Source organism: Oncorhynchus mykiss, chromosome 8 (genome assembly GCF_013265735.2).
Source record: "Oncorhynchus mykiss isolate Arlee chromosome 8, USDA_OmykA_1.1, whole genome shotgun sequence".
Classification (NCBI taxonomy): domain Eukaryota; kingdom Metazoa; phylum Chordata; class Actinopteri; order Salmoniformes; family Salmonidae; genus Oncorhynchus; species Oncorhynchus mykiss.
In genome coordinates, this window is record NC_048572.1 from 56,813,275 (window position 1) to 56,828,158 (window position 14,884).

Consider the following 14,884-nt stretch of genomic DNA (forward strand, 5'->3'; position numbering starts at 1 on the left):
ATCTCTCTGTACTTTTCTCCGTTCATCTTTCCCTCGATCCTGACTAGTCTCCCAGTCCGTGCCACTGAAAAACATCCACACAGCCTGATGCTGCCACCACCCCAAAAAAATTTCATACAAAAATGTCTAAACCTGTTTTTGCTTTGTCATTATGGGGTATTGTGTGTAGATTGAGAAATGTATTTAATCCATTCTAGAATAAGGCTGTAACGTAACAAAATGTGGAAAAATCCAAGAGGTCTGAATACTTACCGAATGCACTGTATCCAAATGCCATCTTAATGGACATTAAGTATCATATTATTCAGATGTACTCATGCAAGTACTGTACATGCCATTGTCATACTATACTTAAACATCTGATGACCCTGTTATATAGAAAGCAGATTGAAGACCTTTTGATGGCGCTGCAAAATAAATGAACTTAGAATTAAATATTTGATATTTTCAAAACAAACTGATATGATCTCTTGATGCAACATGCCCTGGGCTGTATAATATTGTCATGAAATATTTATTTGATGTATTTAACCTTTATTTAACCAGGAAGGGCTCATTGAGATTTGAAATCTCTTTTTCAAGAGAGTCCTGTCCCAGATAGGCAGCACCAAGTCATTACACAATTACAGACAGACAACATGAAAAACTACAGGTAATCTATTGAAAAAAAAACATAGAATTCACAAGAGTATAACAAAATCATAAAACAGCTAATTAAAAACATTGACATATCAGGGAATCGGCCTAAAAATCCTTCATCAGTGATTTAAAAACACCAATCGGGACAAGTTCTTCCAGTTTAAAAGTATTTTGTAAGGCATTCCAAGCCGATGGTGCAGAGTATATAGAAGCCCTTTTACTAAATTCAGTTTGGACATTTGGAACAGTTAGCAGGATAAACTCCTGCCGAACGAAGCAAGTACCCACCACATTTCTGAACAATAAAAATGGCCAAATAAAATGGTAGTAAACCCAAAATGGCTTTATAAATAAATGATTCCAGTGACTGAGCCTACGATTGACTTGAGAAGGCCAGCCAACTCTTGTATATGAAGTGCAGTGGTGCGGTAAGGGTTTTGCAGTTTAAAATACATCTCAATGCTCCATGGTAAATTAAGCCAATGACTTGAGGACTTTTGTTCCCAGTAGCCATCTGATTAGGTTGTAGAGGTCAAGCTGAGTGTCAGTACCCAAATGGCCCAGCTCTTACAGCAAAAACTGTTCCCCCATCACCAGGGGCTTGTTCAGGAGGGTACAATGTTACAGAAAGTTTAGATAAAAATGCATGGTGTAGATAATAACATATGGCCATAGAATGAGAATCATACCAGTTGTGCATCAGATTGCTTTAACTAACTGAATACACCCCAGTAACTATTGTATTAGCACTGACTAGGTTTGCACTGAGTATGAGTGTTTGCTGAATGATCGCACACTATCAGATGACAAAAAACGTACAAAATATTTATTATAATTTTTCGAGTATTCACATATCCCAAGGGGATTCAGAATTATGGCCATATAAAAAGTTCAACATACTCACACCCAACCACAAATCTACATAAGAGGTTTTTCATTTATGCACAATAATGCATTTCTTTTAACAGTGGCATTAGGCACATTCAAACAGCTTTGACATATTTTTGTAATGCAGTAGTGAAAATGTTTTTGGAATAATCAACTCCTTCACTCACTAGTTCCCTAAAATATATCGTTATGGAAATCCATCAATGCACATGTAAAATCCTTCAGCAGGGCTTTGGGTGACGTCTGTGTATCACAAATAAATAAGTAAAGGTGATAGAATCTACCTTTTGCACCAATGATGATGCACCAACACTATGCAGATGGAATTCCCTGATACTTCCCATTGCCCATCTGGTGAAAATTGAATGCCGACAATTTACCTAGAGCCATTATCCAAATGTTGGAAAATTGTGTTATACTAACAAATATCCCCTTGGAGTCTTCAAACATTGTGAAATGCAGACAGCTGTTATAACCACATATCTACACTTTGCTATCAGTATCCAATGACGCTGATGCTCATATGGAATGGCTTCGAATTTAACAGAACGCACAATTCACAGTCTGAGTTGTGTGTTGGCAATGGCCATCGGTTAAACGTGGGCCAAACAGCGTGCAAGGGACCAACGCAGCTTAAGGCATGTTGTCTCATAGTGCTCTGTGTTCTCAAAGGCACCCAGGTACTTCCCCAGGAGAGCCGTCTGCTTCCACCTCAAGGAACTACGAGGACACGGTGAGGAAAGGTCAGCCACTTTATTAAACACTCACGTCACCATTTGTGCATTATCAACTCTCTTGGATAAATGACCATCTATAGTGGATCAGAAGTGAAGTTTTCAACTAGAACCTGTGATCATTAATGTGTGCTCCCAAATAACAACCAGTGTGTCTCACAATATCTGAAGAAAACCACGTTATTGAATGTAGTAATCCTTATTCTAGTGAAGAAACATAGCATTTTTGTAAAACGTATGTTTATCTTGATTATATCTGATCTTATTGAGCCTGCCTGATGCAGTGAAGTAGCACACTTCATACGTGCTTGCAGTTTAGCCTGGCTATGCATTTGTCCATAGTGAAAATACTAAAGTTCTGTTGCTTGGCAACCCTGCTCAAAAGCTTAGGTCCACATACACTAACGGTATGAAAACGTTTGACTATTGTCTTAAAGCATGGGGGGGGGGGGGTGTTAAACCGGAAATCAGGGACGTCTGGTCAACTTAACCTAACCTATTGACCTTACTCAAGCCACCTGTGACCATTTGGTGCATCCGTAAATCCCTACCATACATAGTCTACTCTAATCTGACCACTTTAGGACACCTCGCTAGTCTGTTTGGCTATTCCTGTCCTGTCTGAAGACTCGTACTAACAGGCTAGCTTGGATCAGGAACAGTAAAAACAAGCTGCAAAAGTGGCATCTCGGGCTGATATTAACCATTGAAATACTTTAATCTACTTTAGGTGGGGAGGCAGGCTAGAGAACTAGACTGAGGGCAACCTACTTAGTCTGGATCCAGGATAGGCAACAACAGAGGCCACCAGTCCACAGTAAGCAGCATTTCGTCTAGTGTAAAGTAAGTACTTACATGTTTGTTGTTGATAGTGATTGTGTACACACGCTAAGAGAGGAAGTCTCCCAGCACCTTCGTTACTAATGTCATAACACAATCGTCAATTCCACCATGTCAATGCCGAGACAAGGCCTTCCATTTCACGCTTCATAAAACCAATCTCAATTTAAAAAGTCTCTTGTTCAGTTTCATGTCCCATAAAAACAGAACTGGCCCTGGCTCTTAAAGGGATTGCATATTCATTTATTCATGGATGAATAAATACCCTTCAGCAGGGTCATCTCAAACTTTTCATGAGAAAAACTATTACAAATGTGCAATGAGGATAATAACCTCTTATAAACACAATGGCAACTTTAAAGTGGGAAATGTAATCCCATATACAGTAACACTTCTTATGGCTGATAACTTACTTAGAATTGCAGCCATCGAACATGCCAGTGTTCATGAAGTGTGGACACACAATGGTAGTCTTGACACCATCCTTCTCTGTTGCCAGCAGCTCCAGAGCCACAGACTCAGCAAAGCCAATAGCAGCAAACTTGCAGGAAACAGTAATCTACCAGGAGAGAAACACATGTGTTGCCATACAGTAGAGCAGGTTAAACAAAGGTCTCAAATCAAATTGAATGTCACATGACTCGTAAACAGGTGTGGACTAACAGTGAAATGCTTACTTACAGGCCCTTCCCAACAATCAGATAAAGAAAATAGAGAAATAGAAGTAAAACACTACAACATAGAAGATATATAAAACAGGTCTCCACATCAAGATAATACTAACTAAATTGTGGAATTGCATTGTCCTTGAACCATTTGCTGTACAGCCTTATTCTAAAATGTAGTACTTTTTTTTTAAAGTATCACACAATACCCCATGATGACAAGTTTCTACAACTTGATTGGAGTTCATTTGTGGTAAATTCAATTGATTGGACATGATTTGGAAAGGCACACCTTTCTGTATATGGTCCCACAGTTGACAGTGCATGTCAAAAACCAAGCCATGAGGTCGAAAGAATTGACCATAGAGCTCAGAGACAGGATTGTGTCGAGGCACAAGCGTACCAAAACATTTCTGCATCATTGAAGGTCCCCAAGAACAGTGGCCTCCATCATTCTTCAATGCAAGAAGGTTGGAACCAACAAGACTCTTCCTAGAGCTGGCCGCCAGGCCAAATTGAGGAATCGGGGGAGAAGGGGCCTCGGTCAGGGAGGTGACACAAGAACCTGAAGGTCACTCTGACAGAGCTCCAGAGTTCCTCTGTGGAGATGGGAGAACCTTTCAGAAGGACAACAATCTCTGCAACACTCCACCAATCAGGCCTTTATGGTAGAGTGGCCAGACGGAAGCCACTCCTCAGTAAAAGGCACATGACAGCCCACTTGGAGTTTGACAAAAGACACCTAAAGACTTTCAGACCATGAGATACAAGCTTCTCTGGTCTGGCGAAAAAAAGATTGAACTCTTTGGCCTGAATGCCAAGCATCACGTCTGGAAGAAACCTGGCATCATCCCTGCGGTGTCGTTCTGCCCCCGAACAGGCACTGTTCGTCATTGAAAATAAGAATTTGTTCTTAACTGACTTACCTAGTTAAATAAAGGTAAAAAAAATAAATGGTAGTGGCAGCATCATGTTGTGGGAATGTTTTTCAGCGGCAGGGACTGGGAGACTAGTCTGGATTGAGGGAAAGCTGAACGGAGCAAAGTACAGAGAGATCCTTTATGAAAACCTGCTAGAGAGCACTCAGGACCTCAGACTGGGGCGAGGGTTCACCTTCCAACAGGACAACAACCCTAAGCACACAGCCAAGAAAACGCAAGAGCGGCTTCGGGACAAGACTCTGAATGTCCTTGAGTGGCACAGCCAGAGCCCGGTTTTGAACTCGATCGAACATAGCTGTGCAGCGATGCTCTCCATGAAATTCAATGTTGCGTTTCCAGGCTAGGCTACAGGCAGTGTAGGCTTTGTTCTTGCCCTGCACCAACACACCTGATTTAGTCAGTCAAACATTGATTAGCGTTCAGGTTTCTTGGTGCTGGACTGGAACAAAAGCCTGCACACCGTTGCTCTCCAGGACCAGTATTGAGGAACATTGGAGTAAGTCATGCACACACATGCATAGTAGGTGATTTACCTGCTAGTCCATTGACACCAATCAGACCCGCTGTGCTAGCAACACAGACCAGGTGACCATGGTTGTTGGCAGTCATTGCTGGGAGGAAGGCTTTATAAGTCTAGAGAGAAATGAGAAGAAATCAGGATAAGAACTTCCACAATGAAATATGAATTTCAGTTTGCTTCAGATCTGTGTTCACTGGAGGGAGAGTGAGTGGAATTGCCACAATAAGGGAGATGATTTAGGATATTGCTTTCACATTTCAATACCTGCATTGATGAAGACAGCAAGAGAGGGAAAACCGACAAGATAGTTGTGTTGATGTCAGTGTAGCAGATGTGAGCTGTAAGCGCATTAGCTCACCCAAAAGTGTGCCATGGTGTTTACTTCAATGGTTCTCAATGAGGGAATCTGGCGTGTCCATGAAATTCCTGCCTGTGACGATGCCAGCGTTGTTTATGAGAATGCTCACATCCCCCACCTCTCTCTTGACCTGAACAAAGATGTGTTAATAAATCCTTTAAAAGTCTAAGTCATTGGGAGGGGGGGGGGGGGGGGGGGGGTTAGTCTACTAAACTAACATATAGAATGGTTTTAAGATACCATGGCTCATTATCTAGCTATTTGATTTAGAATTTTAGTACAACTTTTAGGTATCCCCCAAAAATATTGAATTTGTCTTTTACTACTACAGCCCATAAAACGCATTGAATATCATTTATAAATAGCAAAAAAAGACCCCTTATTTTTGTTGGCACAACTACCTCCATAATTCCGTCATTTCTATAGTCCCGTGACACTTGTGGTGATCGTAGATCAAAATGGAGAATGATGTTCATAAGCATCTCCCCTTTCCATAGAGTTGTCATGTTAGAGAGAACAAAAATACCAATGTAACATGTAAAGTGTTTGTCCGTTGTTTAGAAAATTTTGCTGTACATCCAACCAAGTGTAACCAGCCAGGACTTCCACATCCGGCTTCTTACCTGCGGGATCGTCTGAGACCAGCCACCCATACAGCTGATGAAACTGTGGGTTTGCACAATCAAAGTATTCTGCACAAACTGTTAGAAACCATCTCAGGGAAGCTTATCTGCGTGCTTGTCGTCCTCACCAGGGTCTTGACCTGACTGCAGTGGAAAAATGCTCACCTTCCATGTCCACTGGCACACTGGAAAAGTGTGCTCTTCATAGATGAGTCCCGGTTTCAACTGTACCAGGCAGATGGTGTGTATGGTGTCGTGGAAATTCGACAATCTGAAATTAATCATTCTTTATTGTAAGCTCACTGGAGAGGTTCCAACAAACTTGATGCACCATAGTGAACATCTGTCAGGAGCTCCCACGGGCCAGTCCCGTTTAGTTCCCTTATATACTGGTTACAGACACGTTACATAGGCATAGTTCATTGGGTTGGTTCTGTCATGCGCCTGGCACCCTCTCCTATCTTAAAGAACATATTCTGGGCGTTCTGCCAAATAGTCTAAAGTAGGAGGTCATGACGGCCACCCTCATATCTTTACCAGGCACAGGTAGGAACCAAGGATTGTTTATGACACCAAAGACAAGATGCATGTAATGGGAATTTTAATGTGTGCTTTTCTTATAACCAATTTCTGTGTTCTATTCATGTGATGTTCTATAAACCCATTTCTATGTTCATTGAAGTTGTTGACTGAACAAATCTTCCTCTTATCAGTAGCTGCAATTTTGCAGTGCGTCCAGACCGTGTTTTGAGAACAAAGGAAAGACATCTCAGTTTCAAGATCTCAGCTTAGAGAGAAGCCTCATGAGGTGTTGGTCTGTCACATGTTATGAACCAGTATTGGTCGGTCACATAAATGAAACAAAACGGTAATGATTAATTAATTATGCTAAATCATGCAAATATAACTTGTCTGTGTATAGCCGTATATAAGACAAGTGCTGGGTCTGCCCAGGGAGAGCTCCTGATTGACATGTGTACTATGGTGCATTGAGTTGGTTGGAATCTCTCCAACGTGCGGAAAATAAACGATTACTCATTTAAGATTGACTTCAAGTGTCCCTGTATAAGAATTTTCCCACAACATGTACAAAGTAAAATTCACATTCCACCCTTTTATCACTTGTGTGAAAATAAATCATTACATTTTAAGGTAAATATTCTTTAACTTCCATACCATATTTCGATTGAAGTAAGGGAAATCAACACATAAAACCAGACACTTCATTTCAAGCCCTTCATTCTGGGTTGTACAATCCAATTAGTATGTTAATACTATCATAATAAAAGCTACTTCTATAAAATGGGAGTGAATTTATCAAAACTACACGCACACAGCATGTTAAATAACACAATTTATACAAACTAAGAGACAAAAACACATGCCGCAGCCCATTTGGGAATTTGGGATCCCTAACTTCCAAACAGGGATTCCAACCAAGTTGCAGGAGTCCACTCCAGTTGTGGGGAATTATTCTCAGCAACAGTGGCAATGTATTCGGCAAGATCAGTCACGTTAGAAGAGTGATCTGGGACAAAAGTACAACATCCATTGATTGCACAAGTGCCCCCTTGACCTGCCAAAAGATAATCGAGCCTCTCTGTTTTGCAGAGCCAGTTTACGCAATTATTTTTGCATTTCCAGTTCTCTCTGAGTCTCTAGAGATCTCCCGTATTTGGTTTAGGGTAAATGCATATTGATTTTCACAGGAAAGAGAGAGAACACGTTATAACAGTAGCCCAAGCTACAATCTAATGGCTCTCTTCACATTTTAGGGGCATATCTGTCTCTAGAAGCCTTTCCAAATCATAGTTATAACTACTGATAAATTATCCAACCCAAATTTAGGATGACAGTCCTTAGTGCTTCATGTTGGTTCTGTCACTTTAATTTAAGACCGTCAACTTAGCAGAATGTACATTGTACAGTATATATACAGTATATTTATCTTATTTTTCTAGCATGAAATTCTCTCATCAATTGTAGTAATGACAGATTGGTATCTCAATGCATTCTTAGACTAAATTACTATAAATGTTGCAATGTGCAGACCTCCACAAATCAACCTGACAATTTTGGATAAGCCTAAATGAATTACGCGCACTGTTGACCACCCCCCTCTCGACACCCATCCTTCTGGTGTTTCTACATGTTCTTCAGATAGTGTTTCAGTTCATCCTACCATTGGCACATGTTCAAAGTGGATGGCCCTTGATAATGTCTCTCACCTTAGCCGCCACTGTCCTTTACAGTCCATTATGTCTTTGTCCATTTTCCTACCAGTACACCAGCATGTTTGGATGGATCTTTCTCAATGCTCACTCCACATGGACTCATGTCGCACTCCTGAGAGCAAAGGCAGTTGATAGTTTTGACTGGATGCTGTGTACAGGTTGCTGGCTTGGACTCAGGTCTCATGGTAGAAGTGGTGAAAGACCATACTGAACGCCATTGTCGTCATTGCTTCAGCCGGTTTGGGAAGGTTGAGGTTCACCCAGTTCTTGGTCAAATTATCCCTTCCATGCATCTAGATATCATCTGTGGTCACCTTCGCCATTACCTCAAAAGTGTCTTTTACTCACCGATCATCTTGGCGATCTCATTGCAGAGGTACAGGGTCAGGGAGTCAGAGGGCTAATCCTTAGGGAGAAATCCCAACCATCCAGCAGACCCAATCTGGAGAAATTTGTTATTGAAGCAAGATAAAAACAAAACAACATCACTCGAGGTGGGGAAAACTTCAACCCATTTGAAGTAACTCAACCATTACCAACATATTTTTCCGCTTACTGGAAGGCATGTGAAGAAAAGCTATTTGCATATTTTCCAAAGGCCCAGGGAACCAAATTTGCATATTTACCATAGGGGATCGGTAATACCCCTTTGGATACATGACTCACATCGTGACTCACATCGTGACTCATGCGTACCAAAAAAACAACAACACTGCCTGTTAAATAAAAAATAACAAATTACAACTCCATAAAGGAAATAATTGTATCTCATAAGGTAATGGTAAAATAGACTAGAGACAGGTGTCCCACATTCAGGGGCAGCGCTCTCTCCCTGACCTTCACGTGGCCTGAATCACACATAGGACTATTGATAAATTATAAACTTGTTAATGATCCGGGTACCTTTACCGGTTCTCCCAAGGCACTTGCCTTAGGAAGCCTTTCCAATGGAGAGATACAGTACATAATCATTGATAAACATGTCAATATGAAGCCTGTTGATTAACAAATCTACTAGGACCTTCAAAAAGTTGGTGCTGGCTTATCAGCTCAATATTCAGTACTAAAACCATTTACTTGGATCTACTTCAATTCTAGACACAGTTCAACGTAATGAAAAAATATTGTTTTAGATTACATTACCTTATTTAAATCACTGGTGCGACCTAAACTATACAATTGAGTAATTGTCAAAAACTTGTCTTATTCAATTATTCATACCTCTGTCCCAAATTCCCACACTCTCTCTCTTACAACCTGTTGAGTTCAGTGTGTACTCGAGGCAATCTATTGTTCCAACGGAAGCTTATCTCTAACTAAAAAAAAAACAGATGACTTAAACACAAGAGCAGTGGACCAGGCCTTAAAGAGTGAGCGTCCTCTAATTTAATATCAGTCCCAATGCTCAATCCCTCCATTTTACTTCTTCAAATTACTAAGACAATGCATTATTGGAGTGCTATCTGAAAGCCAATTACAATTCACTTTGTTACTTTCACTAATCTCCATATCTGTTTCTTTCAACTAGGACTCTCTTCTCAATCTACTACTACTAATATACACGGATCAGTCTCAAACAACGTTCTGCTTTTTCCCCTATTGCAAGGTTTAAAACAAAAATGATACACCTTTGTCCATATTGGAGGGCATGGTTTTCATTTTAGCCTACCCTAACAATGTTACTTTATATATTTATTTCAAATTTCTATTGGATATTCACTTTCTGCTTCCACTTATTAAGATGGCTCTGATTTTAAGATTAACATGTAATGCTTTGGAGGGATCCATATGTATTAACTGGGTTGGCACGGTCTGTCAGTCCTGTGTAGACGGCGCGCTCGGTCCATAATAAGTCTGGCACCTGAGACAGCATAGACAGGGAAACAGATGCAGTTTCCATTTTGCCTACTCACGAATTGGTTTAGAATGTCATAATTCGGGATTTCAATGAAAAACGTCATCAGGAGTACAATACATTGTCGCCTTAAGTTTACTTAACAGAAAATCATGTATTACCAGGGTGGAGGAAATCACATAAGGATTTATAGTTTTATTGGTTAGGAGTAAGTCAAGTCCCGTATAATGGTTTAACCTTATCTTTATCAAATGATCCATAAAGGGACCACTCTGAACTCAGAATACTTTTTACACCACTTACGTACGTCGAAGTGTGGGTGTGCAAGTTGTATATAATTATTATTTATATTGTTACTTCATCTTTATCTCTAGTAACCCATTATACATGTGTTACATCGCAAATTCCTCCTCTACACCAGTGTTCTATTCATACAGGGGTTGAAATATTCACTCATGTTCCATTTCACAACATATTTGGGAGTAGTACCTTCTTTCACATCTCCACATATATAATGATGTTATACCATCACTGATGAGTCATGTTATCCTCATGTAATCTAAAATCATGTCACCCTCAGAAACATCACCCTCAGACACCCCCCATCCCCCTACCCCCAGAACCGTAGATAATGTTATAGATCAAAAAAACTCAGCTCACAGAGAACTGGAAAACTCACTGGAGGTAGTCCCCTGACAGCTCTTATTCACTCAGTACATTATAGCTACATTTCTATCAGCTTATTATCCATATTTCAATCTCTTATTATCCAAATTTCAATCTTAATAGTAATAATTTCAATCCATTTATTATCCATATTTCAAATCAGCTTAACACGTCCTTCCAAACTTACTCAACCATACACAACTTTCACATCCGCATTCCCTTAGTAAAAATAATTACTAATGACTTATTACCCCATGTGCATCTTCAACGATTATCTTGTTACTTGCTATGCACCGTATGTATCTCCTGTACATATTTAATAACAACACGTATTCATAAACAACTTGTGTTATTTGTAGTGGCAGCAGACCACGTAGACATTTCTTATAAATGCCTACAGACAGCTGTCAGCGGGGCTTTCCAGGGTACCGTTACGGTCCTCGCTCTAGTCTTTTCATAAGCCTTCTCTCTAGAAAACTATGGGTACCTTTTTATGCGTTACTTACCTTGATTTTATTTTTAATCATTTAAATGTTTTATACAGATTCATTTAAATTGACTTACTGAAATCAGAAGACATGTCCCTCTTTTGTTTGTGGTTGATGCGTCTCCTCCTGGACAGCTCACAGTAAGGATCTGGGTGGGTCTCGTCGTCTTTTGGTCAGACGGGAATTTCCCTAATGCTTCATAAAATGCGCCACCCACCGGTTTCTCGCAGACCCCCACTGGAAAGCTCCGCAGGCAGAATCAAGCATTCTGTTCGTTGACACCAAATTGTCAATTCTTACACAGGGACACTCAAAGTCAATCTTAAATGAATAATTCTTTGTCGGCATGCTGGAGAGGTTCCAACAAACTTGATGCACCATAGTGAACGTCTGTCAGGAGCTCCCACAGGGCAGTCCCGTTTAGTGGAAGCACCTGCTTTCAATATACTTTGAATCCCTCATTTACTCAAATGTTTACTGTATTTTGGCAGTTACCTGTATATGCGACATTTGTATCTTAAAGCATAACTGAGAAATAATTAATTTAAGTACAAATGTGACATTTTGTCCTTACCCAGGCATCCTTTAAGACTCCATAATGATAATCTGGAAGTGTTACAAAGCTTGCTCTGTAATATGAGTAGTATTTTGATTTAAATAACAATTCTTACATTAATTTATGAATATTGAAAAGTCTAAACATTAATGTAGAAAATGTAAATTTTTTGATTGAGCAAATTGTTCTGTGTATTATTAAACACACTATGGCCATATCAAAGTTCCAGAGTGGGATCTCTGCTACTTTTAGAGTTCTAATCCAATCTGTGAACATGACCAACAGAGTAAATGTGAAAATGGATTCAAAATGGTCGCCCTGTTACTGATTTTCAGGATGTGCAATGATATGTGCAAGTAAAAGGAGTGCTGTGATTTGTTGCATTGCCTACTATGCCAATTCCTCTGTATAAAATAGGTGTTAACTTTGAAAAAGTTATTGAAAAGGTACATTTATTTTTTAAAATATTTAATTGAAATTGAAATACTACTCATATTACAGGGCAAGGGGTAAAGCTTCATATTACAACTTTTTGTTGCTTTGTAGCACCAACAGATGAAACATTGCGGAGTCTTGAAGGAGTCCCGGGTTAGGCCAAAATGTCACCATTGTTCTAAAATCAATAAACGTTTTATAATGCTTTAGGTTACAAATGTCAAATATATGTAAACAATCCTTCCTTCAAAGGAGCATACTATGGATTACATTGTGAAAATCCAAAAGTGGTATTTTTTTGTTCTAGTTTTGCAAGGAATCACCATCTGTCATGTGGCTTTACTTACATTCTCAGCAACACTGGACATTTGGTAACCAGCTACTCCCTCATTTCCCCATTCATTCAACGTGCCTCCAGCACAATAGATTTTCCAAACATCAGTTTGCTTTGAGAGACAGTTTACTACACACAATGGAAAGAAGGGGGGGGTCGGTCAACCTCCATGATGACTGTAGTAATAATGAACAAGTCACCAGCAGCATAAGACAAAGCCGGGCAAGTTCATTGTAACGGAATTACGCTGAGACTCAGATTTTTCCCTTTAAAAATGTATACTGAACAAAAACCATTGATTTCAAAGTTGAACAACCCATAGAACTCTATGCACAAGGGCTACATTTAACATTTACGTTGAAAAACACATTTACAGGAAGAACTGTGCAGATACAAATGATGGTTACCAAACATTGCCTCTGCAGTTTTCCAGCGGAACATTTATTCATTTATTTACTGTCAATTGTTCAAAGTAGTCATTGTGCATAGAGTTGTATGCTTTGTTTAGCTTTGAAATCAATGTTTTTTGTTTGGTATAGATTTCAAAGGTATTAATCTGAGTTTAAGCATAATTTCTGGTTCGTGGAATTGCCCAGCTTGCATTTATAGGTGAACGCATGCTTGCTAACAGGTGAAAAATCTTCATCACTGAGGGTCGGTATAGGTCCCCCGGCCCCAGATACACCATATTCAAGTAATCAAAGTCCTTATGGAAGATGAGTCATCAATTGATTACCTGGTCAGCCACTCTGTAGACCTTCGCCTTGTCACTGCAGTCACACAGGTAGTAGTGGACCCTAGTTGCCCCTTTCTCCTTCACTAGTGCAGTCTCCTTCATGCCCTCCTGGTTGACATCCCAAAGAACCAGACGGCCATGAGCCAGCCAATGCCTACCCCTGTGATAAGGACGATTTCCCCAGTGACATTTTTCTTCTCAAGTCAGATGAACGATCTGACAAATGCCTCCATGTTGTAATAGATGGACATTACAATGAACAAAGGTTTCCAAGAGGACATTCATTTTGCTGACCCCTGGAAAGACAGTTCTGTTTGTTTTGGTTTAACTGTTGTATGCTGGCAAATTTGTTTGTGCTCCTTGGAGATCCTAATAAGCAAGAAACCCAATGAATAGATTGCAGATTAGCATGATTTGATCTAAAAAGGTCAACGTTCAACTGATAATATATTCATGATTCATGAAATGTACTCATGAATCCACACGCCAAACACAACCTCAATTCAGTGATGTAGACAAACATTTGGTGCACTGAATGATAGAATAAAGCGAATAAAAAGTAGCAAATTAGGTCAACATCATTTCCGTATTTGAAAATGTATCAAAATGTAACCAATGCAAATTTACCTCAATAGACAATCAGCTCAACCTTGGATATTTTGTATCGCCTCCTTTCAACACTGGACATTCGGGTCTTTAATCGACCTTTGCACTCCGCGGTGAAGCGCATGGTAATTAATGCAAAAAAGATACTCACTAAAACAGGAATTTGTCTACTTACTTCTTGTTGACATATAACTAACTACCTTCTGCGTGGTTTCTTCGTTGCTTTTCCCGTCTTCAAGTGCCTGAACAGAGCAGCCGAGCATATCCTAGATTTGATCTGGAGTCTCTATGTATGGTCACATGACACCCAATCAAAACTCGAGTAAGGAATTATGGGATTTAGGAATGTATGTTTGTCATTCAAAAGGTCCCGCAGGCTACATTTTTAAACATTCTTTAGATGATTTATATTTTTGCATGTAAAATTAAAACAGATTTTGTTCCATACAGAAAATAAATGACCAACTAGATACATACATAATCACATGATACACAAGTAACAATTAACATTTTCTTTAAGCATATGCCTAATGAGGGCTGACAAGACATTCAATTAATATGCATTGATTAATGAATTCCACTAATATTTTGACATCTTCCTATTTGACATGACCATATATAGAGCTTTGATAGATATGATAGATATTCATCTATACATTTGATGAAGGACTTATCTATATGATGTATGCATCTGCCAACATTTTGGAAGTGAAAATCTGTGGATATAGACTGAGTGTACAAAAAACTATGAACACCTGCTCTTTCC

At 39.5% G+C, this 14,884-nt stretch overlaps 1 pseudogene; it reads right to left on the reverse strand.

Moving 5' to 3' along the window:
* Positions 1–1,451: 1,451 nt before the first annotated feature.
* Positions 1,452–14,415, reverse strand: LOC110530946 (annotated as a pseudogene).
* Between the last annotated feature and the right edge of the window lie 469 nt (positions 14,416–14,884).